Here is a 27,385-nt window from a genome sequence, read left to right as displayed (position 1 = left end):
TACTGGACTGAGTGGCCATGCCCTCCTCCAGGGGATGTTCCCGACCTGGGGATCAAATCCTGTCTCTTACGCCTCCTGCACCATTAGCGCCACCTGCAAAGTCCAATGAACTGGGAGGACAGAGAAAAGCATGACAGCATTTTTGGAGGTTCTACGCTATTTTAGGTGCTTCACATACACTGTATCATTTAAACAGCACAATCGCTCCATGAATTTGATGTAGGAGGAAGCTGAGGCTCCAAAAAGTTAAATGAAGAATTAGGAATCTGTTGTAAGTAACTCAAAGGAAAGCTTATAACATACAGGGGATGCTCATGCACCCAGGGTCAGAGACGAGAGAGGGGAGAAGCACATTCTCTTGTTTTCATTTGCAAAGCTCCCTTTGGCACAGGCAGCCGGATGAGCAACAAGCAGATTGGAAAGTGGTGAAGCAGACACAAGGGGACCTGTGGGGCCATTTTCCTCTCTGTCGCCTCTTACAAACCAGTCGTGGAGCTAGGTTTTATTCAACTAGACTTGGCTTTGGCCTGAAACCAAGATAAAATGAGTGATCATGGAGAAAAGAGGTCACCTGCTCTTTTGCCAACTTTCCTCTGATAGTTGCCAAATTCCAAGATTAATTTTCTGTGGGTAAAACTAAGCACAAACTCAAATGTACGGAGTATAGATGGACTTTTAATAACTACACTTAGAATAATGGACATGAGTTCAAGTAGAAATTCTCTTTTTAACATTTTGATGCCAATAGGTTTTCTTTCAGACTTGTTTTTCATCTGAAAGCCGGAGGAATACGGCGGAAAGAATCCCAAGGTGGGGAATCATTAAAAACTGTGGCTTTGTTTCGGTTCTGTTTCCTGTTTGTTGGGGAACCCAGGGCAAGCAGACTCAGCCTTCCTGGACTCTGACGTGTCTTCGTAAAATGAGAGACTTGGACTCAGACGAGTACTCAAGCTTTCATGTGCACACGCATTTCCTAGGGATGCTGTGAGAACGCAGCTTCTGATTTACTAGGTCTGGGGTGGGGCCCTGGACTCGGCATTTCTAATAAGCTCCCATCCTCAAGGTCCAGGATCAGGCCGTACTTTAATTAGATCACCCTCCAAGGTGCCCCTGGGCTCCCCTTGTGGCTCAGAGAGTAAAGAATCTGCCTACCATGCAGGAGACCCAGGTTCAATCCCTGGGTCGGGAAGATCCCCTAGAGAAGGGTATGGCAACCCACTCCACTCTTCTTGCCTAGAGAATCCCATGGACAGAGGAGCCTGGTGGTCTAGAGTCCATGGGGTCACAAGGAGTCAGACACGACTCAGCGACTAACACACACCAAGGTGCCACTAGGCTATAACTTGCCAAATAAAGAAAAGCATTTTTGAGGGACGTCCCTGGTGGTCCAGTGGCTAAGACTCTCCACTTCCAATGCAGGGGCCCAGGTTCAATCCCTGGTTGGGGAACTAGATCCCACATGTGGCAACTGAGTTTGAATGCTACAGCGAAAAAATCCAACCCAAATAAATAAATAAAAATAAGTATTAAAAAAAAGCATTATGTCACCAGTTGAGAACAATATTTATTTTTAAAAAATGCTTCAGTTCTCTGTTTATAAAGGTAACCCATACTTTTCAAAATTTTAAAAAAATCACACAGTATGGGGACCTCCCTGGTAGTTCAGTAATTTAAGATTCCGCTGGGCTATGCAGCACATGTGGGCTCGATTCCTGGCCAGGAAACAAAGATCCCACATTCCTCAGGCAACTAAGCCCGAGCGTGGGAACTGTAGAGCTCACAGGCCACCGTGTGAACGCAGGAAAGATCCTGCGTGATGCAATGATGATCAGGAAGCAGACAAAAATTAATGAATTTAAGAGCAGAATCACACAGCACGTACAGCACAAGGGCTGGACATCCCGCAGAGTGACACGCTGCCTGAATCGGTGTGCTTGCTTTCTGCTCAGTTGCAGAGGAGGGGAGGGCTAAGCCTCAGTATCCTTTGTATGACATCCTTTAAAACTGGGCTTCCCTGGTGGCTCAGACAGTAAAACATCCGCCTGCAACGCAGGAAAACCGGGTTCAATCCCTGGTCGGGAAGATCCCCCGAGAAGGGAATGGCAACCCACTCCAGTATTCTAGCCTGGAGAATTCCATGGGCAGAGAAGCCTGGCGGGCTACAGTCCGTGGGGTCGCAAAGAGCCGGACACGAGCTGAGTGACTAACACTTCCTTCCTTTAAAACCAGATTGTGAAGCTGGGATCTTTTTCCATTTGCTGTCCGTGAGTTGAGAATTAACTGATTTGAATTCAGCTCCTCCTGTTGTGGTAGATTTGCTCCTGCATCATTTGATTTCCAGTCGCTCAGAGCCTGGATACGGGAGGAGGGAATGAGTGACTTCCCAGAGTCATCTCTGCCAGGCTAAACGGACCCGGAGCAACCCAGAAAAGAAAGGAGCTGAGTGAGCACTGACACCAATTTGTAAGAGATTTCAAGAAAAATTCTGAGTTAAGATACAGTGAGAGCTGGTTAATGGACCTCAATATTTGAGGAATGACTTAAGTTGTAATCATTATTGATCAGGAAGGAATCTTGCCTAATTCTCTGCTTTCCTCGCGCATGCGTGCTAAGTCACTTCAGTTGTTTCTGGCTCTTTGCAACCCCGTGGACTGTAGCCCACCAGGCTCCTCTGTCCAGGGGGATTCTCCAGGCAAGAATACTGGAGTGGGTTGCCATCCCCTCCTCCAGGGGATCTTCCTGACCCAGTGATTGAACCCATGTCTCTTATGTCTCCTGCATCAGCAGGCATGTTCTTTATTTACCACTAACGCCACCAGTGATAGGTAATGTTAGAGTTATTTGAATGTACTTAAAAAGATTGTAATAATAGCAACATAACCGTAAGAGATTGCTGGTTAGTTGTGATGTATGTGACATATTTGTAAGACTCAATCAGAAATGCTTGAAATATGCAACTATAAATGTAAGATTAAAGACCCCAATATCAAATTGAATTTATTATTTACATCTTTTCTTTGTTGCATCAAAACAGTAGCAGTTCCTAATATAGCATACAATAAGCAGAGACGTTACTTTGCCAATAAAGGTACGTCTAGTCAAGGCTATGGTTTTTCCCGTGGTCACGTATGGATGTGAGAGTTGGACTGTGAAGAAAGCTGAGCGCCGAAGAATTGATGCTTTTGAACTGTGGTGTTGGAGAAGGCTCTTGAGAGTCCCTTGGACTGCAAAGAGATCCAACCAGTCCATCCTAAGGGAGATCAGTCCTGGGTGTTCATTGGAAGGACTGATGCTAAAGCTGAAACTCCAGTACTTTGGCCACCTCATGCAAAGAGTTGACTCACTGGAAAAGACTCTGATGTTGGGAAGGATTGGGGGCGGGAGGAGAAGGGGACAACAGAGAATGAGATGGCTGGATGGCATCACTAACTCGATGGAGGTGGGTTTGAGTGAACTCCGGGAGTTGGTGATGGACAGAGAGGCCTGGCGTGCTGTGATTCATGGGGTCGCAAAGAGTCAGACAGGACTGAGCGACTGAACTGAACTGAAGGTCATTATAATCACAAATCTGTAATACGTTTGTATTTTATAACTGTGGAAATTTTCCAACTGTGTATACAGATTTATATGCATATAGTTACTATATTCATGTTTATAACATAAGCCAAATGAAAACAAAGAAAAATATTGTCAGTGTGTTGAGAGGAAAGGCTGTTTGAAATAATGTCATTGATAACTGTCTAGCATGACAGCTAAATATATAGTAGTCAAGTTAACAATTTATATACACGATATTTATTATTCTAAGTAGCAGAATTTAGGTTAAAAGAAACTTTTCTAAAACACGTGGTATTCAACTTTTAACAGGGGGTTCTGAAGGTACTTCTTTTTTGGGATTAGACATGTTATAATCATCGATTATTCTTTGCTTCTATCCTAAATTGTTCTCGAACACTAAGACTTTAGAAAACTTGAGTCTTCTGTTTTTTAATCATAATCATTTTTAATATAAAAGTTGTAAACACTCACTGTAGAAAAATTTCAAGATGCAATAAAATACAAAAACCAAATAAAAATGACCCTCAGTCTCACAGTTCAGAAGAAAATCATTAGCAGTTCAGTAACCTTTTGCACAATGTGTGTTTCCTAGGACACCAGTCATTGGATTTAGGTCTCCTCCTAGTCCAGCACAACACATCTTAGCTAATTACATTACCAAATAAGGTCACATCCTGAGGTCTTGTGTGGATTAAATTTAGGGAGGAGGGGGAATGCTATTCAACTCACTACACACCTAAGAAAATGTATTTGCTTGCTGTTTTAGTCTCTCAGTCATGTCCGACTCTTTGCGACCCCATGAACTATAGCCTGCCAGGCTCCTCTGTCCACGGAATTCTCCAGCGGATCTTCCCGACATAGGGGCTGGACCCAGGTCTCCCGCATTGTAGGCAGACGCTTGGCGGTCTAAGCCACCAGGGAAGTCCTGGTCACATCGTATCTTAACTGTTTACAGTCTTTTCTTTCCTAAGACTGAGCCCCTTGGGGCAATGCCCATGTCTTGTCTGTGTTTTTGCATTTTCAGCCACTAGCACAGATACTCAAAAAGTATTTGTTGAACTGAATTGTTAGATTGTGATCTGGAAATTCACACTATTCTTCGTTCAGATAGAAATAGCTAAATCAGGATGTCTAAAATAAGGAGAGTCTCTAAATGGGACCCTGAGTAAAGCTTATAGGATTTAATTCTAGAAGGTTGTATTTCCACTTTGAATTTTTAGACGTAGTCTTTTTTCTCCCATGTCTTCCAGCTATATCTACTGAGACTATTGTGAGTAACATCATCCAAATAGGCAGTGTGAAAGTAGCAAAAATAAGCATAATAATGATAATCTTAACGGAATAAAGACATAAAAGTATTATGATCAGAATAAGACTTGCAACTGTCAAAAACTTTAATTTCAAATGGTTCCTGTTGAAATCACTGGCTGTACTGGTAGTTGTGTGTGTGTGTACATACATGCAAGCACACTCAGTTGTGTCTGATTCTTTGCAACCCCATGGACTGTACCTCGCCATTCTCCTCTGTCCGTGGATTCTCCAGGCAAGAATACCGGAGTGGGTTGCCATTTCCTATTTCAAGGGATCTTCCCCACCCAGGGATTGAACCCTCTTCTCTTGCCTCTCCTACATTAGCAGGCAGGTTCTTTACCAGTTGAGCCACTTAATATAGCACAGATTTTGAAATATATCCCCATTCAGAATTCGAATATGGAAAACCATGAGTCTAATTCTACTTGAGAAGGGCTTTGAAAAACTGGAAACAAATGGATTTTAAAACATAATTTGAAAAGTCATGAGGACTCTTTAAATTGCATTGGCTGCAAGAACTTCTTGCAAACGTGTTATAAACATGTCTACACGGTCAAGTTTATTTACACATAAATGTTAAAATAACCATTTACACCAATGGGTTTCCTGTTCTGGTCCTTGTTTATGACTCAGATGGCCTTCATCCCTCTCATTCTTCCTCTTCATCCCCATTCATCTCTTTCCCTCTCTCAATCACAGGCTATCAAAACACCGCACACCCGATAGGACCCAGTCCAAACCACGGTTTGCTGAATTATGAATGCTCCCCCCGCCCCCCACCTAGCAAAACCAAAAAGGGCTCTTTCCTTTCTGTTTTCTCCTGGCATGCTGTTTTTAGCACTTTGGTAGCTCTTAGTACTTCTGCAATATGGTCTAGTTATTTGTGAACATTTTATTTTTTCCCCCTGTGGATTGTAAACATCTAAAGAACGGGGGTGAACATAGGAATCATACTTTAATACCCAAATATTATTTGTGCCAATGGTTCTAATAGAGAGCATTTGAAGGGCACACACCTTAACTCTTTGGAGGCTGAAAGAGTTTTTCAGGCATGTTGGAGACCTGGCATTTCCGGGGATCCAACAGCCCCGCCCTCTGTCAAAGTTATGGGGGCACTATTTTATTGTTAAGGTCTGCCCAGACCCTAACACCGGGTGCAAATGCCACGTGCCTGTGTTCCTGGGTGCGCGCGCGCGCGCAGGCAATCAACCCTGGCGGCTGCTTTGCGGGGAGAAAATTCATCGACCTCCAAGCCTCTTTTCCCCAGTTCTTAACATCTCAGATCGCTGGAGTTTTCAGTATAATTTGGTCGAAGGTGCTTTGGGGCTCCTCCGAGTGGAATGCAATGTCTTTCCCGCACCGCGTACCAGCGAGAGGTGAGGGGGGCATTACAGGGTGCGGGTCTTTTACCAAACACAAGAGGAGGCAGTTTCCAGCGCTCAGCCCAGCCGGGGCCGGCTCGGTCCGAGCTGAGGTTGGAGGAGCCATGTCGGCGCAAGGATGCAACAGGATTTGCGAGGCGCGGGCGAGAAAGAGAAAGGCCACCTAGCGGGCTTTGTTTCCGATTCTGGCAGGTTCTCGGCCAGAGACTGCAAAGCTGAAGCCTACCGAAGCACTCCCTTACATTAATTGCAAGGGAGGGGGAGGGACTCCTGTAACAGCAGCTCGTCTCGCCCTCCCCGTAACTGCTAAATTGTAGCTTTAAAAGGAAGTGACATGGGTGGGGAGAGACGTCAGCTGAGGACCACTTTTTTTTTTTCTTTCCCGAAGGGTCCACCCCATGGGTGGAGTCTCGCTTTTTTCTTTCCAGTGTTGGCTGTTTTACAGCGCCTATAAACTAGTGGCAATTTCTGCACCCCGGCCGGCTCCCTTTCAGTTTCCGATCTCCAAGTCCATGTGTCCAGGGCTGCCAGAAAGGAGGCATCTGCGGTTCGCGCTGTTCGCGGGCGGCCTCACCTCTGGGCGTGGCGGATGTGTGCGCCCCTCTAGTCTCTCCCTCGTTATTTCTCTCCTTGGCTGGATTTCCCTAAACCTCTGGAAGGGGTAGGTAAGCGAGAGGAGGCGAGGAAGGCGGAGAAGGAAGTGAGGCGACCGCGGGAACGTGGAGGGGCTTTGCCGCCGCGCAAGGACCGTCTCTTTGTGCTCAGCCGGGGGGAGCGTGTCTGTGCGCCTTGGGATGCCGAGCTGCTGCGCTGGGGTTCGTCTCCCCACCCCTGTCCAGCCATCCCCCCACCCGCCTCCACCTCCCCGCCTCGGGTGAAAGAATTTTCTCTGCAATAGATGAAGCCGGGGCGAAGGTTCCTGTTACCGATCGGTCTCTTTTTGTGTCAGGCAACATGTTCTTCCGTCTCTGGCGTTTCTATGGCAACCACGAAAAGACTACACCAAATGCATCCCCTCTACCCATCGCTTTATTTGTGTTTGCTCCGCGTCGGTGGCTCTCGGCGCGCGGGTTCTCGCCCGGGGCTGCTCAGAGGCAGCCTGGCTTCGTGGCTACCCCTCCTCACCCCCCGTTTTGGTTTTTCCCTATTACAGGCGGGCTGGGGGAGGGGAGTTGTCAAGGAAACAGGCTTTTATACTTACGTCTTTATTTACTTAATTTTCAGCCTATGAAATTTTTTTCATCATATCTGGGAATTAGAAAAGCAGTGATTTGATGTTTATGTAAGTCTTCCGTTTCTGGTCTTTCTGGAAAACCTAAACTGTTCTCAAGACGTGATGTTAAATCCGTGATCTAACTAAAGAGGTTGGGGGTGGGTGGGTAGCACTTACTTCCTTAGAGGAGATGAGATCCTGGAGAATAGTTTTAGAGGGTGTTTGAGAATCCACTGACAGATATGTTATTTTCTGCCCAGGTTTGCTTAAGAATCTAAATGTTTAAAAGAGGGGTCTTTGTTCTAGTCTGAACTTACTTAGGACACAAACTAAGTTCAACAAGTATAAGTAACAATCTGTAACTTCCAGCAGGGTTCTCAGTTTTTTTGGTATCCTTCTAATAGGGATCAGGGGCTGTCCCCTCTCCTTAAGGTGAGGGTCCTCTTTTTCAAAAATGGGAAAGAATGAACTCATCTGTGACTGTTAGTTAAGCATCCTCAGTTGGAAAAAGAAAAGTATCTATCATGAGTTAAGGGAGAAAGTGTCTGTGGTGTGTATGTGATGTGTGTGATTGGGTGTGTGTGGGTAGTAGGGCAGGAACATCAGGGGCAAGTCAAGCCCTAAGCTAAAACTACTAAATCTTAATATCCTCTATGGAGGGAAGAAGAGTTGATTTTCAAGAAAAATATAAAACAGAGAGAAAAAAGTATCATCTACCTAGTAACAGGTGAAAAGTGAAAGGAAAGTGAAGTAGTTCAATCGTGTCCGACTCTTTGCGACCCCATGGACTGTAGTCTACCAGGCTCCTCCGTCCATGGGATTTTCTAGGCGAGAGTACTGGAGTGGGTTGCCATTATATCAAATGACCCATCTGTTGGACAGACATAGTCCAAATCGGCTTATTAACAGGTAGGAGTCAAGTTGACAGTTTTCATTCAGTGCATCTGAGATGTTTGATAACGGACCCCATTCTTTTAAGGGGTGTCCTGAATTACCAAATTAGGATTTATAGAATGGATCAACAGTAATATCACCCTTGAGTCTTAAAATTATCTGTAGTTTTGGATAAAGATTTTTGAAGGTGGCTTCGCCCTTCCAATGCCTTCCCGCTAGAAAGCCGAAAGCATCACTTGGAAACCTCCCAGTACACACCCTCCCCTCCCCCCTCCCCAGGGAAGCAGGAAGAAGGGGTGGTTTAATGAGGTTCTGCTTGCCAAGATCCTTATCTCAACATGCTCTTTTCTATGACTTATAGGGCAAGAGGTCTTAAGTATTACTGATACAAAAGTTATCTGAAAAATAGCACGGTACAAAAACTAGCAGAACTAAATAAAGAGAGTTAGTTTAAAGCACACAGAAGTGTCCTTAAAAAATAAGATGATCGTTTTGAAAAGCCCAGGCTAATAAATATAAATAGTTGGAGTATGGGTTTGCAAAGAGTGTGGGAAGCAGTCAGGCTAGGTTACTGGTTACCAGCCTGAAGATGTCCTCACGAATCTCGGACATAGATCGACCACATCAGATGGAGCACATGACCCTGCAGGATAGATGGACAATGTGCAAGTGAAGTGTGATGCTGCCACTCCTGAGCTTCCAAATCTAGGAGTCACAGCAAAAAGCCTTGTAGGATAGGGTTCAAAGGAAAAATAGCAAGAATTGTTTGTAATTTCAGCCAAAAAAAGAGAAAGAATCACTCTCCTGTAATTGGACTGAGTAGAAGTTAAAAACTTGATTAACACTCTTGACCTGGGTGGGGTCAACGAAGGATCAGTGGGTCCATGGAGCAAACACTCTTTACCTGGGGAAGGTCAACGGAGCTATGGATGCAAAGCAAATTCTGGGTCCCCTGAAAGGCTGGATGGAGGCGATGCTGGGGAAATAACTGGTGAAGTTGGAGTTAGTCGTTCACCATTGTTGGGATTACATGGTTCTGAACTGGACGCTGTCAAGTCTGTGAAGAAAATAGACGTGGTGGTCTGTGGTCTGTGGTCTCAAGTTTAAAATTCGTCAAACAGGTGACAACGTGCGTAGGTGGGCACACGGAAAGAAGGAGGCGGGGCAAGAGAGGAGTGAGATGCAGTAAGTCTGGGAAGAATATTACGAGGATGTTGACGTTAAGGTTTGAAGGAGAGAAGACAGATGATTCTAGGGGAAGAGGCAAAGGTGTCCCAGGTAACAAGGATGGTGGTGGGCGATGGTCCTGGGTCAAGTTTCTTGTCCGAAGCAGGGAGAAGTCCATCGTTAGTCTGGAAATGGGCCAGGTGGAGAGAACTGGTGTGGAGAGAACTGGTAGTGTTTCAGGGACAGGATTTTGTTTAACTCAGAACAAGACTGGTAGAAAAAGTGAAAAAGTGTTAGTCACTCAGTCGTGCCCAACTCTTTGCAACACTATAGAATATAACCTGCCAGGCTCCTCTGTCCATGGAGTTCTCCAGGCAAGAATACTGGAGAGGGCAGCCATTCCCTTCTACAGGGGATCTTCCTGGCCAAGAGATTGAACCTGGGTCTTCTGCATTGCAGGCAGATTCTTTACCATCTGGGTCCTTGTAAGTAGAAAGCAGAATCCTTCCTAATCCAGTTATTGTTGAGTTGAAACACCAAGAAGTGAAGGCTAGACTTAAATCAGACTTAAAAGAAGTGAGAAATTTGGGAAAGGAAGCCCTCCCACACCCACAACATCATTCTAATAATACTAACCTTTGCTGTTGCTTTCAATTGCGAGGAGTGCCTAGTGGGCTGCCGTCTATGGGGTTGCACAGAGTCGGACACGACTGAAGCGACTTAGCAGTAGCAGCAGCAGCAGCAGCAAGTGAGCATTGGGCAGACTTACTATATTTTGTTCGATCTGCTGTGTTCTGAAAAAGAGGTCTCATGGGCGTGGGAATACACTGTATTCATAGTTCTGAATGGTTTTGGACACCTCAATGTTCAAATGTAGTCAAGCCTGGCTTAAAAACCATCTACATCCCATAGAGTTTGTGCAATGCTAATTCAAGAAGCTTTGTCCCAGGGCAGAATCTGTTTGTGAAGCTTTGTAACTTGGACATTTGGCTTCATGTAGGAACCAAGGAGGATCACTGCTAAGCTGGTGGGAAAGAGGAAGCTTAAATCATGAACTTGCTCTTTTCACAGTATTTATGTGTATTTATTATGCATAAATAGCTTGTTGTTCAGACACTGTATCAGACTCTTTGCAACTCCACGAACTACAGCACTCCAGGCTTGCCTGTCTTTCACTATCTCCCGGAGTTTGCTCAAATTCATGTCCATTGAGTCAGTGATGCCATATAACCATCTCATCCTCTGTCATCCCCTTCTCCTCCTGCCCTCAATCTTTCCCAGCATCAGGGTCTTTTCTAATGAGTCTGCTCTTCACATCAGGTGGCCAAAGTATTGGAGTTTCAGCTTCAACATCAGTCCTTCCAATGAACACTCAGGACAGATCCGCTTTAGGATGGACTGGTTGGAGCTCCTTGCAGTCCAAGGGACTCTCAAGAGTCTTCTCCAACAGTACAGTTCAAAAGCATCAATTCTTCGGCACTCAGCTTTCTTTATAGTCCAATTCTCACATCCATACATGACTACTGGAAAAACCATCTGTTCTGTTCTGTTCTGTCGCTCAGTCGTTTCCGACTCTTTGCGACCCCATGGACTGTAGCCTACTAGGCTTCTCAGTCCATGGGATTCTCCAGGCAAGAATACTGGAGTGGAAAAACCATAGCTTTGACTAAACGGACCTTTGTTGACAATATCTCTGCCTTTTAATATGCTGTCTAGGTTGGTCATAACTTTCCCTTCCAAGGAGTAAGTGTCTTTTAATTTAGTCGTTGCAGTCACCATCCACAGTGATTTTGGAACCCAAGATGGTGACTGGCTGATTTCCATTTTCTTTGAGTGCCTGAATATCTTAAAATAAGAGCAGTTTTTGGTGAAAGCTATGATGGAACAGTCTCTCTAACCTGTTTTTCTTTATTTTTTAAGACTTTCTCCACAAAGATTTTCTGCTTGTGTTTATTCTTGTTCCTCCAATCTGATTTGCTTTACTTCTTCCTTTGACCTATGGTTCTACCCTTCAGTCATCACTCATTCATTCCTGTGTTATCCATCCATTTATTCATTCACTCAAAAGTGATCTTAGTATCATGTGTCAGACACTATAGATTATGGATGTGGCAATAAATAGGCAACTATTCTTTGAAGAAGCTCAGAAACTAACAGGGGGAAAGACGGAGAAACAGTCCCTTATTGGTTTTATTATGATTATTAAACCATAGTTGATTTGCAATATTGTGTTAGTTTCAAGTGTACACCTTCAGATTCTTTTCCATTATGGATTATTGTAAATTGAAATTATTATTATTGAAAACAGTTCCACAGGCTATACAGCAAATCCTTACTCATTTTTGGAGAGCAGTGTATATCTATGAATCTCATGTTCCTAGTTTGTCCCTCCTCTTCCCCTTTTCCCTCTTGGTAGCTATAAGTTTGTTTTCTATGCCTGCGAGTCTTGTTTCTGTTTTGTAAATAAATTGATTTGTATTATTTATTTTTTAGATTCCAGATATGTGATGTGATATAATATTTGTCTTTCTCTACCTGGTTTACTTCACTCAGTAGGATGATCTCTAGGTCTGTCCTGTTGCTGCAAATGGCAACATTTTATTCTTTTGAATGGAGAAGGGAAAGGCTACCCACTCCAGTATCCTGGCCTGGAGAATTCCATTGACTCTATAGACCATGGGTTTGCAAAGAGTTGGACGTAACTGAGCCACTTTCAGTTCACATATACACACACACACACATACATACAGGGACAGGGCCTGGGATAGACTGAAGGCAGGAGGAGAAGGGGACGACAGAGGATGAGACAGTTGGATGGTACCACCGACTTGGTGGACATGAGTTTGAGCAGGCTCTGGGAGTTGGTGATGGACAGGGAAGCCTGGCGTGCTGCAGTCCATGGGGTTGCAAAGAGTTGGACATGACTGAGCGACTGAACTGATACATACAGGGGGTATTGTTTTTGATTTAAGCATTTATTGGCTAATGGCACCAGATGCTTCTTTTATTGAACAGTTCTATACATAGATTGTTCTGGGCAGAGGTAGAGTGCTTAGCAGTTGACTGTTCATCTTATAATATTCTTGTGTCTTCCTCGCTGGTTGGGCATATGTCTGACGTCAGTAAACACTTGTTGGCTAACTAAACGGAAGAAGCGAGGTTTTGACCCTACAGACGCAGAGAAGCAATGTGCAGCAGGCTTGTAGATTCTCTTTCTGAAAAGCACAAGCTGAGTGAGATCACCTCTCAAAGTTCCCTCAGAGTGAGTTCCTTATAGACTTCCGTGAGACCTCGGCTCCTTCCAGATGGACTCAAAATAGGACATTTTTAAAGGACAAGCTCCCAACTGCATTGAAGTTATATGCCCATCACTTTACTAGATAATCCCCGGTCATTAGATTTCCCATAAGGCATTGCAAGACTGGGTCTCATTCTACAAAAGCAAGTGTGTTTCAACACCTTAAATCCAAATATCCCCAATAAATTATGTTAAATAAGTATTTAACCTTGTTGCAGCGCTTCCTGTTCGTATTTCCTGCTGTCATGGAGCTCCTCTCAGCAGGATTGTTTGGCCTCTGGTAATTTCTACCTTCAGCAGGAAATTATATGGGCAACCTAACAAAGTTCATCGGGAACACCCGTCTCGGGTGCCCGTCCGACCTTCAGAGAAAACACTTAGCAGATTCCCCTTCTTTGTTATTCTGATTGCAGATGAGGTCAGCTTCTCCCTTTGGCAGGAAGTTGTTCCAGATAACTGGTCGACAGAGGTCTCTCCCCTCTGACCTTGGGTCATACTGAATGGCTGTTTCGTGGTCATTTCTATGTAGGATCCTACAGGAGAAGAAGCACATTGTGACCTTCGCAGTAGGAAGGACACTTCCTGACACTGAATTTCCTGCAGGACATTATTCCTTAGTCTGAGGGATAAAGGGTAAGCTACAGAAGTGATCAGAGATGCTGAGGTGACCGGCCAACCTGTAGGGTATATGTGAGAATCATAGCAGCCCACCTGGCTGAGAGCACATCGTGGGCTAGTCAGTTACACAGACCTCACACTTCTTCATTCCCTTTATCCTCGTAACAAACAGCAGGTAAAAACTGTTATCGCTCTCCATTTTATATATAGAGAAAGTAAAGATGAGAGTATGTTACTCACCTAACATCATAATAAGTAACCGAAACAGAACTGAGATTGGACTCAAGACTATGGTACCGCTCCCCCCCGCCCCCGCCAATCCCCCATTTCAGTGGCATCATGACTTGCATCTGTGCGCAGGGCCAGCCCAGTGCCTGGGATGTAGACACACATGTTTCTGCAGTTCTCAACAGCTCTCTACCACGTGGACCTTCCCTTGCATGCCTTTCATCCTAGGTTTAAGGAGCTTTAGAAATTCTGGAAGAGAGAATAGTAATCTAGAACTTGAAGTGAGAGGGAACTGATAGTGGTACTTCTAAGACAAGCTACTTTAATAGTTTTCAGGGAGCTTTGTTGTTTGTTGTGGTTTAGCCACAGAGGTGGTTAAAGGAGAAAAGGAAAGATATACCCATCTGAATACAGAGTTCCAAAGACTAGCAAGGAAAGATAAGAAAGCCTTCCTCAGTGATCAGTGCAAAGAAATAGAGGAAAACAATAGAATGGGAAAGACTAAAGATCTCTTCTAGAAAATTAGAGGTACCAAGGGAACATTTCATGCAAAGATGGGTACAATAAAGGACAGAAATGGTATGGACCTAACAGAAGCAGAAGATATTCAGAAGCAGTGGCAAGAATACACAGAAGAACTAGACAAAAAAGATCTTCATGACCCAGATAACCATGATGGTGTGATCACTTTCCTAGAGCCAGACATGCTGGAATGCGAAGTCAAGTGGGCCTTAAGAAGCATCACTATGAACAAAGCTAGTGAAGGTGATGGAATTCCAGTTGAGCTATTTCAAATCCTAAAAGGTGATGCTGTGAAAGTGCTTCACTCAATATGCCAGCAAATTTGGAAAACTCAGCAGTGGCCGCAGGACTGGAAAAGGGCAGTTTTCACTCCAATCCCAAAGAAAGGCAATGCCAAAGAATGTTCAAACTGTTGTACAATTGCACTCATCTCACCCAACAGCAAAAATATTTATTCATTTTTAATTGAAGGATAATTGCTTTATAGTAGCTCACAATAGCTCAAAATTCTCCAAGCGAGGTTTCAATAGTATGTGAACTGAGAACTTCCAGGTGTTCAAGCTGGATGTAGAAAAGGCAGAGGAACCAGAGAACAAATTGCCAACATCCATTGGATCATGGAAAAAGCAGGAGAGTTGCAGAAAAACTTCTACTTCTGTTTTATTGACTATGCTAAACCCTTTGACTATGTGGGTAGCAACAAACTGGAAAATTCTTCAAGAGATGGGAATACCAGACCACCTGACCTGCTTCCTGAGAAATCTGTATGCAGGTCAAGAAGCAACAGTTAGAACCAGACATGGAACAATGGACTGGTTCCAAATTGGGAAAGGAGTACATTAAGGCTGAATATTCTCACTCTGTTTATTTAACTTATATGCAGAGTACATCATGCGAAATGCCAGCCTGGATGAAGCACAAGCTGGAATCAAGATTGCTGGGAGAAATGTCAATAACCTCAGATATGCAGATGACACCACTGTTATGGCAGAAAGTGAAGAAGAACTAAAAAGCCTCTTGATGACAGTGAAAGAGGAGAGTGAAAAACTGGCTTAAAACTCAGCATTAAAAAACTGAGATCCTGGCATCCGGTTCCATCACTTCACGGCAAATAGATGGGGAAACAATGGAAACAGTGACAGACTTTATCTTCTTGGGCTCCAAAATCACTGGAGATGTTGACTGCAGCCATTAAATTAAAAGATGCTTGCTCCTTGGAAGAAAAGCTATGACCGACCTAGACAGCATATTAAAAAGCAGAGACTTTACTTTGCCAACAAAGGTCTGTTTAGTCAAAGCTATGGTTTTTCCAGTGGTCATGTATGGATGTGAGAGTTGGACCATAAAGAAAGGTTAGCACCAAAGAATTGATGCTTCTGAACTGTGGTGTTGGAGAAGTCTACTGAGAGACCCTTGGACTGCAAGGAGATCCAATCAGTCCATCCTAAAGGAGATCAGTCCTGATTATTCACTGGAAGCACTGATGCTGAAACTGAAACTCCAATCCTTTGGCCACCTGATGTGAAGTGCCGACTCATTGGAAAAGACCCTGATGCTGGAAAGACTGAAGGCAGGAGGAGAAGGGGACGACAGAGGATGAGATGGCTGGATGGCATCACCGACTCGATGGACATGAGTTTGAGCAAGCTCTGGGAGTTGGTGATGGATGGGAAGCATGCTGCAGTCATGGGGTCACAAAGAGTCAGACACGACTGAACAACTAAACTGATTGACTGAGGGAGCTTTGTTGTTTATTGTGGTTTAGCCACAGAGGTGGTACAGTGGAGGAAGGGAACAGGCCCTGTGATTAAAATATCTGAGTGACAGTTCAGTTCATACTTTAAATTAAATATGAACTGTGCTCAGAACCAGTTTAAAGATTTTTTTTATACACAACTGAACTCAACATATAATCGGCTTAAGCATTATTATTATTATAAATGTGTTTATTTATTTAGTTGTGGCTAGCAGGATCTTTTTGGAGAAGGCAGTGGCACCCCACTCCAGTACTCTTGCCTGGAAAATCCCATGCATGGAAGAGCTTGTAGGCTGTGGTCCATGGGGTCGCTAAGAGTTAGATACAACCGAGCAACTTCACTTTCACTTTTCACTTTCACGCATTGGAGAAGGAAATGACAACCCACTCCAGTGTTCTTGCCTGGAGAATCCCAGGGGCGGGGGAGCCTGGTGGGCTGCCATCTATGGGGTCGCACAGAGTTGGACATGACTGAAGTGACTTAGCAGTAGCAGCAGGATCTTTTAATTGTGGCATATGGGATCTAGTTTCCTGACCAGGGATCGAACCCTGAATTGGGAGAGGTGAGTCTGAACCAGTGGACCACCAGGGAAGTCTAAGTATTATTATTTTTTAATTGATTCATTTTTAATGGAAGGATAATTGCTTTACAGTATACAGTTGGTTTCTGCCAACCATCAACATGAATCAGCCATAGGTATACATATGTCTCCTCCTCTTGAACCTCCCTCCCACCTCCAACCCCATCCCACCCCTCTAGATTGTCGCAGAGCTCTGGTTTGAGCTCCTGGCATTATCCTCAGTGGTGAATAACTGAAAGCATCTCCTCTAAGATGAGGAACCTTTAAAGACAAGGGCGGCCGCTTTCGCCGCTATTATTCAACGTACTTCCGGAAGCCACAGGCAGGGCGATCAGAGCAGAAAAAGAAATAAAAGGAATCCAGATTGGAAAAGAAGAAGGAAATCTCTCTTTGCAGGTGACGTGACACTGTACATAGAAAACCCTAAAGATACTATCAGAATCAATTTTAAATCAAGGATTGAAATTTGCCACGAAGTTGCTCTTAGGATACCTGCTATGCTTGCCTTCGGTGATTCCCAAGGCTGTGGGTAGATGGAGTCAGCTTTTCTTATCTGTTTTTGATTGTCAACGAATCTATTAGTGAGTCTAAAGGCAGAGAATTATCTGCACAGATACTGCCAGCGCTTATCTTGGACAAACTTTGACAAGAGAATGAGAGAAATGAATTGAGTGAAAGTTGGTCTTTTTCCCCGTCTCCCTCCTGAGCTGTCACCTCTCTGTGGGCAGAGGTTAACCCAGGCTGATGAAATTTTAAAGAGTCTGTCCTTCCCTAGCGCTTCCTCCCAGGATGCAGAAGCCATCCACACGCCATCAAAAGCAAGATCTGAAACCTCCTACTGGGCCCCTGCTTGTTCCTCCCCTCCCCTCTCTCTTACTGGAAAGATTGATGGGAAAGACTGATTGATGCTGGGAAAGATTGAGGGCAGGAGGAGAAGGGGACGACAGAGGATGAGACGGTTGGATGGCATCACCGACTCAATGGACATGGGTTTGAGCAAACTTCGGGAAATGGTGATGGACGGGGAGGCCTGGTGTGCTGCAGTCCATGGGGTCGCAGAGTCGGACACGACTGAGCGACTAGATTGTCACAGAGCACTGGTTTGAGCTCCCTGTCATTATTCTCGGTGGTGAATAACAGAGTATCTCCTCATGGTTGAGGCTGAGAACGAAAACAACCTCTCTCTTCTGCCATGGGGAAGAGTAAGTTGAAAGGTGTGTGGTGAGCAGCTGCCTTCCCAAATGTTATCACTCTTTGCGGCCCATCTCCAGAATCTGTTGCTCTGTTATCCTGACCTTCTTCCTTAATCCCGTTACTGCTTCCTAGCAGCCTCTCTTTTCAGATGCTGTTACAGGCAATTTGTTGCAGTTCCGTTGCCAGTGAATTTGAGGCTCTTTCTTTGTTGTGAAAGAATTCAGAGACAAAGCAGGGAGGTTAAGAGAGGAAAGGGAGAGTTTATTTTAACGAGGATCCGCTCTCCCTCTGAGAGCTGACGGGTGAGGAGCTGCTGCACCAGGCGTCTTTGGGAAGCGGGTTATGAGTGGTGTTCACATGAAGTGGTGGAAGTCACTGGGGAAGGAGTTTAGGGGCCAACTTCCCTGCTTTTTCGTCCTGGCTCCATTTTCCGGAGGGGAGGAGGGATTTTGTTCCCATGTGATCAGAAGTGTCGTGGCATTGGTGTTCTTATCTGAAGGCTCTCTTATTATAATACCACACTGAGCAAAGTGTTTTTGGACTCAAGATATTCTGGCCTCTCCCCATGTTTCTTTGCCTGCTACTGGGCCCCTGATCACCGAAAATGTGTGGTTTCTTATCAGTCTGGAGGTTTCTGCTTTCCTCTGTCTGCTTACGGACCGCTGCTGTTTACAAGATGCGTGATTTCCTGCCACCTGGCCCCTGCCCCTATTTCTCTGCTCATACCTAGCTCCCCATTATCCTGACCTGCGATAGCAGTTCTAGCCTTGGGACTGCACTGGGGCTTCTCATCAAAGTTTCTAGCACCGACTGAGTGGAGGCCGTAGCCTAGAGGAATAGGTGGGCACAAGAGACCTGGGATCAGACTTGCCTAATCTGATGCCTTCCAGCCAGGTCCACCCAGGTTGAGTTCTTCATATCAGCAAAAAGAGGCAAAAGTCACCTACTCAATGGACATGAGTTTGAGCAAACTCTGGGAGAGCGTGAAGGACAGGGAGGCCTGGCCTGCTGCAGTCTGTGGGGGTCACAAAAAGTCAGACACGACTTAGCAACGAATGCACACACTTCATCTTAGTACTGTTGACATTTTGGGCCACCCTGTGCTTTGTAGGATGTTCAGCAGCGTTCCTGGCCTCCACCCTCTAGCTGCTGCCCCTTCCCTAGTTGTGACAGCTAGAAATGCCCCAGACTTTGCCAGATGTCCCCTGGAGGGGTGAAAGCACCTGCAGTTAAGAATCACTGCTTTAGGAAATTCCCACATCTGACCCACATGATTGACTTCCTGATCCAAGCATTCCTGTCCCTCTGGGCTAACCTGCACTTCCCAGGTTTACCAAGATGAGTCCAAACAAAGGTGCAATTCATTCACTGAAATTAACAGATACGAATTGGGAAATCATAATAGAATAAGTGAAAGTTTTCCCTGATGGCTCAGTTATAAAGAATTCGCCTGCCAATGCAGGAGACATGGGTTTGACCCCTTGGTTGGGAAGATCCCCTGGAGGAGGAAATGGCAACCCACTCCAGTATTCTTGCCTGGAGAATCCCATGGGCAGAGGAGCCTGGCGGGCTACAGTCCAAGGGGTCGCAAGAGTCAGACGTGACTGAACACACATGCAAGTAAAAGGCAGCCGTGTAACTGGAAGTATTGCAGGTTTAGTGTCTTTTCTCTGACACACCCGCAACAGAGTCACCTTTTAACCCCAGGCTGCCGGGAGGCAGTTGGGCGGGGCTGGGTGGGCCATAGCACTTCTCAGAACTCTGTGTAGGGAGACCCTAGGGCTTCCCTGGTGGTTCAGAAGATAAAGAATCTGCTTGCAATACAGGAGACTGGGGTTCAATCCCTGTTTCAGGAAGATCCCCTAGAGAAGGAAATGGCAACCTACGCCAGTACTGGGAAATCCCGCAGACAGAGGAGCCTGGTGGGCAACAGTCCATGGGCTTGCAAATAGTGACTTGAGGGACTAACACACACCCTGGGCCAGGTGGCCTGAACTCTGGGTGGAATGGATTAACATATCTGTAGAAAGAATTTTGAGCTACTTAGCGTAAGTGAGCTCATCTCCACTGGGATCTGCCCTTTGACCCCATTTCCTGGGCCTTCAGATGCCCCACGTCCTGGTCTCTCTAGTGATCCGTGCTCTCTGAACACCCTCCGTGGTGGTGGGAGTTTGAAACCCTGTCCTCCCTTCTGGTCTCTGGCCTCCCGTGCCTCCCCCTGGATTGGAGACCACCGTCCCTGCCCTTCCCAGACCTGCCCTGCTTCAAGGGAAGGCCCGCTCCCCAGCCCCACGCCTGGGGCTCACGAGGTGTCCAGTCACTGCCCTGTCTCTCGTGTCTGCTCTTCTCCCTCCTCCCCTCCGGGACCAGAAAGATGAACAGGAGTTGGGGGGGAGGTCTTACTCCCACACCCCAGGCAATTCCAGAATCATCCTTCTGAATCCCTGTGTCCAGCCTGCTGTGGGCGGGGCGCTGCGGGTGCACAGAGGCTCCAGACAGGGTCACTGCCTGGAGGACAAGACAGAACCCAGTTGGATGGTTGTTAACACACTGGCCGGAGGGTGGGAGGAGCCACTGACCACCCCTCCATCAGGTTTGGGGAGTGGGGTGCTAGTGCTGGAGTGCTCCACTTGCAGGAGACAGGTTGTGCATCAGAAGTGATCTGTCATGAGAGGAGCGTTCCGTGTGGGGTAGCGTGTGGACTGCGAGGTGGGGTCGCCACGTCCCTCGGATCCTGTGAACTGATCTGGGCAGGAGGAGGCAGGGAGGGCCCGCTAAGGTCCGAGGTGGAGGCCAGGCCTGCACAGAGGATACAGAAGGAGCTGGGCTCTGAATGGTGGGACATGGAGCCCCAGGATTTTGCAAAGGGTTGTGCAGAGAGCTGTTGCTATGGGACTTGGTTAGTTCCAGAGAGTTTTGTCCTCTGATCTCGGTGTAGGGCTCCACCCCTGTGGGTATAGGGCTCCACAAGGGCCTTTGACACTCTGAGATAGCAAACGCAGTAAGAAACTTTTCCTGTAATGCTCTTCTCAAAGGCCTCTTCTATTTTGCCCTTTAAAGTAGTCATTTATGCGCCTTAATAATACCAATGTCCTGGGTTGAGTGCTGTGTGCTCCGCCCGCCTGATCCCATTTCATCCTTTATCCAGTCTCATGGGTTCCAAACTCTTCTCTGGTCCAACTTGAAACCAAGGCACAGATTGGTTAACTCGCTTACTTGAGTCACAGAGCCAGGAATCCCTGTTGGTAGAGCAAACACTGTGACTTTTGATCTACAAATAATTATAAAAGCATCGCATTTACCTGTGTAACGGATTCTTTCCCCCCAAGTTTCCTGGATCTTTTTTTGTGGGGAAAGGGTTTTCATAGCATCATGATTTGCAGAAATTCCTCTTCACCTCCCAAACCATGAGGAAATTTAAGAAGTTACTGAAGACCAGACAATATAATGAAGACAATATAATCTCAGGTCACTGAGATCCTTATCTGACCTCTATTTCTAGAGGAATAAGAGGGTTAACATTTAAGGGAAACGTTTCTAGAGGCATAAGAGGGCTAATGGTTAGGGGAAACAGAGCCAGGAGCACAGAGAGATTTCAGATGTGCCTGATTGTTTTAATTATTTATATTGATTCCAATTTTAGCCAGGTTGGCACTTCCTTCCCCCTTTCTCCCACTCCTTCTGTGTTCTGAAAAGGCTGAAACTGTGATTTGTCTTTTAGGACAGTCTGGTTTCAAAAGCTTCCCTCCGGCTGACTCCCCAAAGGAGATGGACCTTCTCAAGTGTGTGCTTTGCAAGGCGAGGAGTTCGCTGTGTCCTGTGGTTGCTGGACAGGCCTTGAACCTGTTCTAGTTTTTCCTAATAGCTTAATTTTTCCCCCTAATAACCACGTGACCTAACCCTGCCTGCCTTTCTGGGCAGGGAGAGGGTTATCCTGGCAGTCAAGGTGTCCTGCCCTTGGCAAAGGCCCCAGGAATGTTTCATTAGTGAGAGTCTGGAAACTGTCTGCCCCCTTCTCTAAGCGCTCTCTGCTGGGTCCTGGGGGCTCTTTAGGATCATGGGGGGTGGCATGGCATAAGTGGGGGGCAGGGCTAGGTCACAGAGCCCAGGTCTGGCCCCAGCCGCGGCCACCTGCTTACTCTCTGCGGGACCCTGGGCTCCTTGAAACCAGGGGCTGTCTGGGTCTGTGCTGTGCCCTGGCACTGGGAAGTGGGCTGGTACACCCTGGGCTCCCATTTCCTGGTCTCGTCCTGGAGGAGTCCAGGGTAGATGCAGATTCTTCAGCCGCCACATCCTGGCCATCTGTGTCCTGTGCCAGCTGCTGGGCAAACCTTGCTCAACTCACTCAAGCATCCGCGTTGCCAGAAGGTCCCAGGAAACGGAGCTTTAAGAAAGGAAACAAACATGGACCTGCCATGATCTAATGCAAAATTTACGTGAACTTTTTAAAGACAAAACAAAGACTTTTCAGGCTGGGTTGTTTGGATGGCATTAGGCCATTGCTCCAGACCCTTCAGAGTTAGTTTCCTATGCTGAAGGGAGTATTTCTGTGGACATATTTTTGTTTTTGGAAAAGAAGATAGAGATGAGGTATTTTTTTTTTTTTTGGTTGTTATTTATGTATTTCCAACCAGTCCACCCTAAAGGAAATCAGTCCTGAATATTCATTGGAAGAACCGATGCTGAAGCTGAAACTCCAATACTTTGGCCACCTGATGAGAACTGACTCATTGGAAAAGACCCTGAGCTGGGAGGGATTGTGGGCAGGAGGAGAAGGGGATGAAAGAGGATGAGATGGTTGGATGGCATCACCGACTTGATGGACATGAGTTTGAGTGAACTCCAGGAGTTGGTCATGGACAGGGAGGCCCGGCGTGCTGTGATTCATGGGGTCGCAAAGAGTCGGGCACGACTGAGCGACCGAACTGACTGCTGGTGTCTGCTCTGCGTCTCCCTTGTTTGTCGAGTTGCGCAGAGTGGGGGCCACTCTTTGCGGTGCTCAGGCTTCTCACCGACCTGGCTTCTGCTCTGAGAGCACGTGTTCTAGGCACATGGGCATCAGCAGTCGTGCAGCACAGGCTTAGTTGCCCCGTGGCATGTGGGATCTTCCTGGACCAGGGATTGAACCTATGTCCCCTGGATTGGCAGGCAGGCTCTTATCCACTGCACCAACAGGGAAGCCTTGTGGACATTTTTGAGAGGAAAGCTGAGCTGGATGTGTTGGCTGTGGGAAGGCACAGGCCTTTCTTCCCCTCTCTCCCACCCCCAGTGCTGAGTCCTGGGGATGGGGTGGGATGTGGCCGGCCTGAGTCCTGCCCGAGGAGTTGCCCTCCTGACTGTTTCTCCTCTGTGTCTGTCTGCTGCAGACAGACAGCCTGATGGAAGTGTGCATGGGTCTTTCCCTTGGTCTCTGATCACCCTGTGACTCCTCCCTCCCTTGTTATTGGAGTATTCTCTTCTCTGGAGGAGCCTGGCCCTACCTTTTTCTTTTGGATCTCTCTTCTCCCAATACCTCGGCTATCTCTTGGATAAGGAATCAACTCTTACTGCAGGCTAGTATCTGTTACCTTATCACCATTTTGTGGTATGGAGAAGGAAATGGCAGCCCACTCCAGTACCCTTGCCTGGAAAACCCCATGGATGGAGGAGCCTGGTCGGCTGCAGCCCATGGGGTTGCAAAGAGTCGGACACGACTGAGTGACTTCATTTTCCTATGGGTCTTCCCAGGTGATGCAGTGGTAAAGAATCCGCCTGCCATTGCAGGAGACGCAGGAGACATGGGTTCAATCCTGGATTGGGAAGATCCCCTGGAGAAGGAAATGGCAACCCGCTCTAGTATTCTTGTCTGGGAAATGCCATGGACAGAGGAGCCAGGTGGGCTACTGTTCATAGCGCCACCAAGAGTCAGACACGATGGAACACACACACACACACACACACGTTATCCTCCTATTCTCATCAAGCCTTTTTTCCACAGGATTATCTTTTAAAATCTCAACAGAGCAGTCAGGCAGGTGAAATTTGCCAATTCAGGTACTAACAGTTCAGTTCAGTAGCTCAATCATGTCTGACTCTTTTAGCTGTCATAAAGGTACCTACCACTCAAATGGTCTCATATTCTCCAGGGAGATTGGAGAATAACCTCACCCAAACCTGCTGTGTGAAATGAGAACCCGGGGTAGACCTCATTGTAAGACATGGAAAGAACCCAGTACCTCACCACCCCCGGTAGAGGACTCTTTGTTTTCTTTTCCCCCTTTACAATAAGACATTGGAGGAGAAAAATCTAAACAGCTGTGGATGGACTTTTTGCCCAGGCATACAGTGTTTTTTTTAATGTATTAGAGAATAATAAGGAAGAAGCGTGGACTTCTTTTATGTGTGTGTGTGTATACCTTTTTTACTTTTTCATTTTTTTAAATATTTATTTATTTGGCTGTGCCAAATAGTTGAGGTATGTGAACTCTTAGTTGTGGCATTCAGAATCTAGTTCCCTGACCAGGGTTGGAACCTGGGCCCCCTGCACTGAGAGTATGGAAGTCTTAGGCACCGGACTGTCAGGGAAGTCCCACCATGCCCTCTTTAAAACTAGGTTATTAAGCACAGATATGAAGTGTCACTTAATCCAACATTTCATAGTAATCATTTGAAAATAGAAATAATACTTTCAAATTACTGAGGTGCTTTGGGCTTCCCAAGTGGCTCAGACAATAAAAAACTGCCTGCAATGCAGGAGACCTGGGTTCAGTCCCTGGGTTAGGAAGATCCTCTGGAGAAGGGAATGGCAACTGACTCCAGTATTCTAGCTGGAGAATTCCCTGGACAGAGGACCTGGTGGGCTACAGTCCATGGGGTCGAAAAGAGTCAGACAGGACTGATTGACTAACACACACACACACGCGCGCGCGCGCACTGGGTCTTTGACTCAGAAGCACTATCATCTACTGCAATGTTTGTGTGACACAGATGATGGGACTGGCATTCTGGGGGGAATGTGGAGAAAACTTTCTGAGCTCAGGGAGTTTATCTAATTCAAATTAAACCGACACGTCTGCTGAATTACATTCCATTTAAGAGACGGGAACATATCCAGTTGGAGACAGACTCAAGCACGAGGAAAGTGGCTCCAGATCTAAAGTACAGAGTGAGAAACTTTGTTGTCAAACGCCTGTGCACTTCATTAGGCTTAATCTGATTTTACCCGGAACCTACTTAACACGCAAATGCTGAAATGACTGGCTTAACAAGCTTGGTTATCTGTTTTCTTGGGTAAATGACGGAAAAGCAATAATCGGCAGGGTAGGGAAAGAACAGAAGAAGGAACTAAAAAGATGGTTACTGGTTGAGACTCACTGATGAACGGCAGCCCATGGTCTGTGCTGTCCCCTGTGCATTTCACTTACGAAGGCTGGAGAGTCCTGGTGACGCTGGAAAGACCGTCACCAAAACAAAAGCTCTGTCACGTGTGCATGCTAAGTTGCTTCAGTCATGTCTGACTCTTTGTAACCCCGTGGACGTTAGCTCGCCAGGCTCCTCTGTCTATTGGATTCGCCAGGCAAAAATGCTGGAGTGGGTGGCCGTGCCCTCCTCCAGGGGATCTTCCTGATGCAGGGATCAAACTCTGTCAGTTTTACCTTTTGGCAATTTTAGTTGTACATCTTAGGTTTCTTTCATTGAGAACAAGTCTCTGGCTGACCTAGGTGAGGGAGGGGATTGCTGCGTGGGATAGGGGTGGGGAGTCATAGTGGCCTGCTCCTGGCCTGGCCCTCCTTCCTGAAGCGGCACTCTGAGCAGCCCTTCCAAGCATGAAGTGGAGATTTTTATATTAAGACAGGAGGAGGAGGGGGTTTAATCAAAGGCAGGAGGAGTGAGCTGAAGTGGAGCTGCTGGTGACCTGTGCAGACACTGGGGCTTTGATGCAGAGTCAGGGGACCAGCTGTGGATCCTGTGAAGGGAGATCATGGCTGCCTGGGCGAAAGGGCTGAAAATTCAGGTCTCAGTGGCAGGGTCTCAGTGGCAGATTCTCAGCTGTGGGCTCCACCTCGCCTGTTAGAATCGGCCCACACTGATCAGATGATCTACCTTCTGGTTCCTCGCTTTTGTTTTTAAGTTTTCTAGATGTTTCTAGAAATACCTGGGGAGAAGTGGGCCACTGATGAGAGAAGGGTGACTAGCAGGAAAGTGATGGGGCAGAAAGGAAGCCAGAGCCGGGACACAGGCTGTGGTTACTGTGACGATGACAGTGGTTGTGATGATGGCAGTGATGGTGGTGATGGTGACAATGGTATTATCAATGATGATGGTGATGATGGTGATGATATTGGTGATGATGATGGTGACGATGACAGTGATCGTGATGATGGCAGTGATGGTGGTGATGGTGACGAGGACTATGGTGATGATGATGATGATGGTGATGATGATGGTGATGATGATGGTGTTGTTGACAATGATGGTGATGGTGGTGACGATGGTGATGATGATGATGGTGATGATGATGGTGATGGCGGTGATGATGATGGTATTGTTGATGATGGTGACGGTGATAATGGTGATGATGGTGACAATGATGATATTGTTGATGATGGTGGTGATGATGGTGATGTTGATGATGATGACGGTGATGATGATGATGGTGATGATGATGGTATTGTTGACAATGATGGTGATGGTGGTGATGATGGTGATGGTCACAATGATGATGGTGATGATGATGGTGACAATGATGATGATGGTGATGATGATGATGATGGTGACAATGATGATATTGTTGACAATGATGGTGATGATGATGGTGATGATGATGATGATGATGATGGTGTCGATGATGATATTGTTGACAATGATGGTGATGATGATGGTGACGATGATGATGATATTGTTGATGATGGTGGTGATGATGGTGATGTTGATGATGATGACAGTGATGATGATGATGGTGATGATGATGGTATTGTTGACAATGATGGTGATGGTGGTGATGATGGTGATGGTCACAATGATGATGGTGATGATGATGGTGACAATGATGATATTGTTGACAGTGATGGTGATGATGATGGTGACGATGATGATGGTGACGATGATGATATTGTTGACAATGATGGTGATGATGATGGTGACGATGATGATGATATTGTTGATGATGGTGGTGATGATGGTGATGTTGATGATGATGATGGTGATGATGATGATGGTGATGATGATGGTATTGTTGACAATGATGGTGATGACGGTGATGATGGTGATGGTCACAGTGATGATGATGATGATGATGGTGATGATGATGGTATTGTTGACAATGATGGTGATGATGATGGTGACGATGATGATGATATTGTTGATGATGGCGGTGATGATGATGGTATTGTTGATGATGGTGATGGTGATGATGATGATGATGGTGACGATGATGATGATATCGTTGATGATGGTGGTGATGATGGTGATGTTGATGATGATGACGGTGATGATGATGATGGTGATGATGATGGTGATGGCGGTGATGATGGTGATGATGGTGATGGTCACAATGATGATGGTGATGATGATGATGATGGTGACAATGATGATATTGTTGACAATGATGGTGATGATGATGGTGACAATGATGATATTGTTGATGATGGTGGTGATGATGGTGATGTTGATGATGATGACGGT

The 27,385-nt window shown here is 46.1% G+C and overlaps 1 protein-coding gene across 2 annotated transcripts in view; it reads left to right on the top strand.

Moving 5' to 3' along the window:
- Positions 1 to 6,624: 6,624 nt before the first annotated feature.
- The window catches only part of AGPAT4 (1-acylglycerol-3-phosphate O-acyltransferase 4), a 134,385-nt gene continuing 113,624 nt past the window's right edge, over positions 6,625 to 27,385 (top strand). Inside the window, exon 1 of one of the 2 annotated variants that reach the window (XM_088840886.1) lies at positions 6,625 to 6,912. The gene's annotated coding sequence lies outside the window, so the exon portion shown is untranslated. Of the gene's footprint in view, positions 6,917 to 27,385 lie in introns of both variants that reach the window. The other variant, XM_088840887.1, reaches the window with a different exon arrangement.

Source organism: Moschus berezovskii, chromosome 10 (genome assembly GCF_049115385.1).
Source record: "Moschus berezovskii isolate FMDL1 chromosome 10, NW_MosBer_1.0, whole genome shotgun sequence".
Taxonomy (NCBI): Eukaryota; Metazoa; Chordata; class Mammalia; order Artiodactyla; family Moschidae; genus Moschus; species Moschus berezovskii.
The sequence above is the reverse complement of the archived record's forward strand: the minus strand, read 5'-3'. Positions and strand labels throughout refer to the sequence as shown.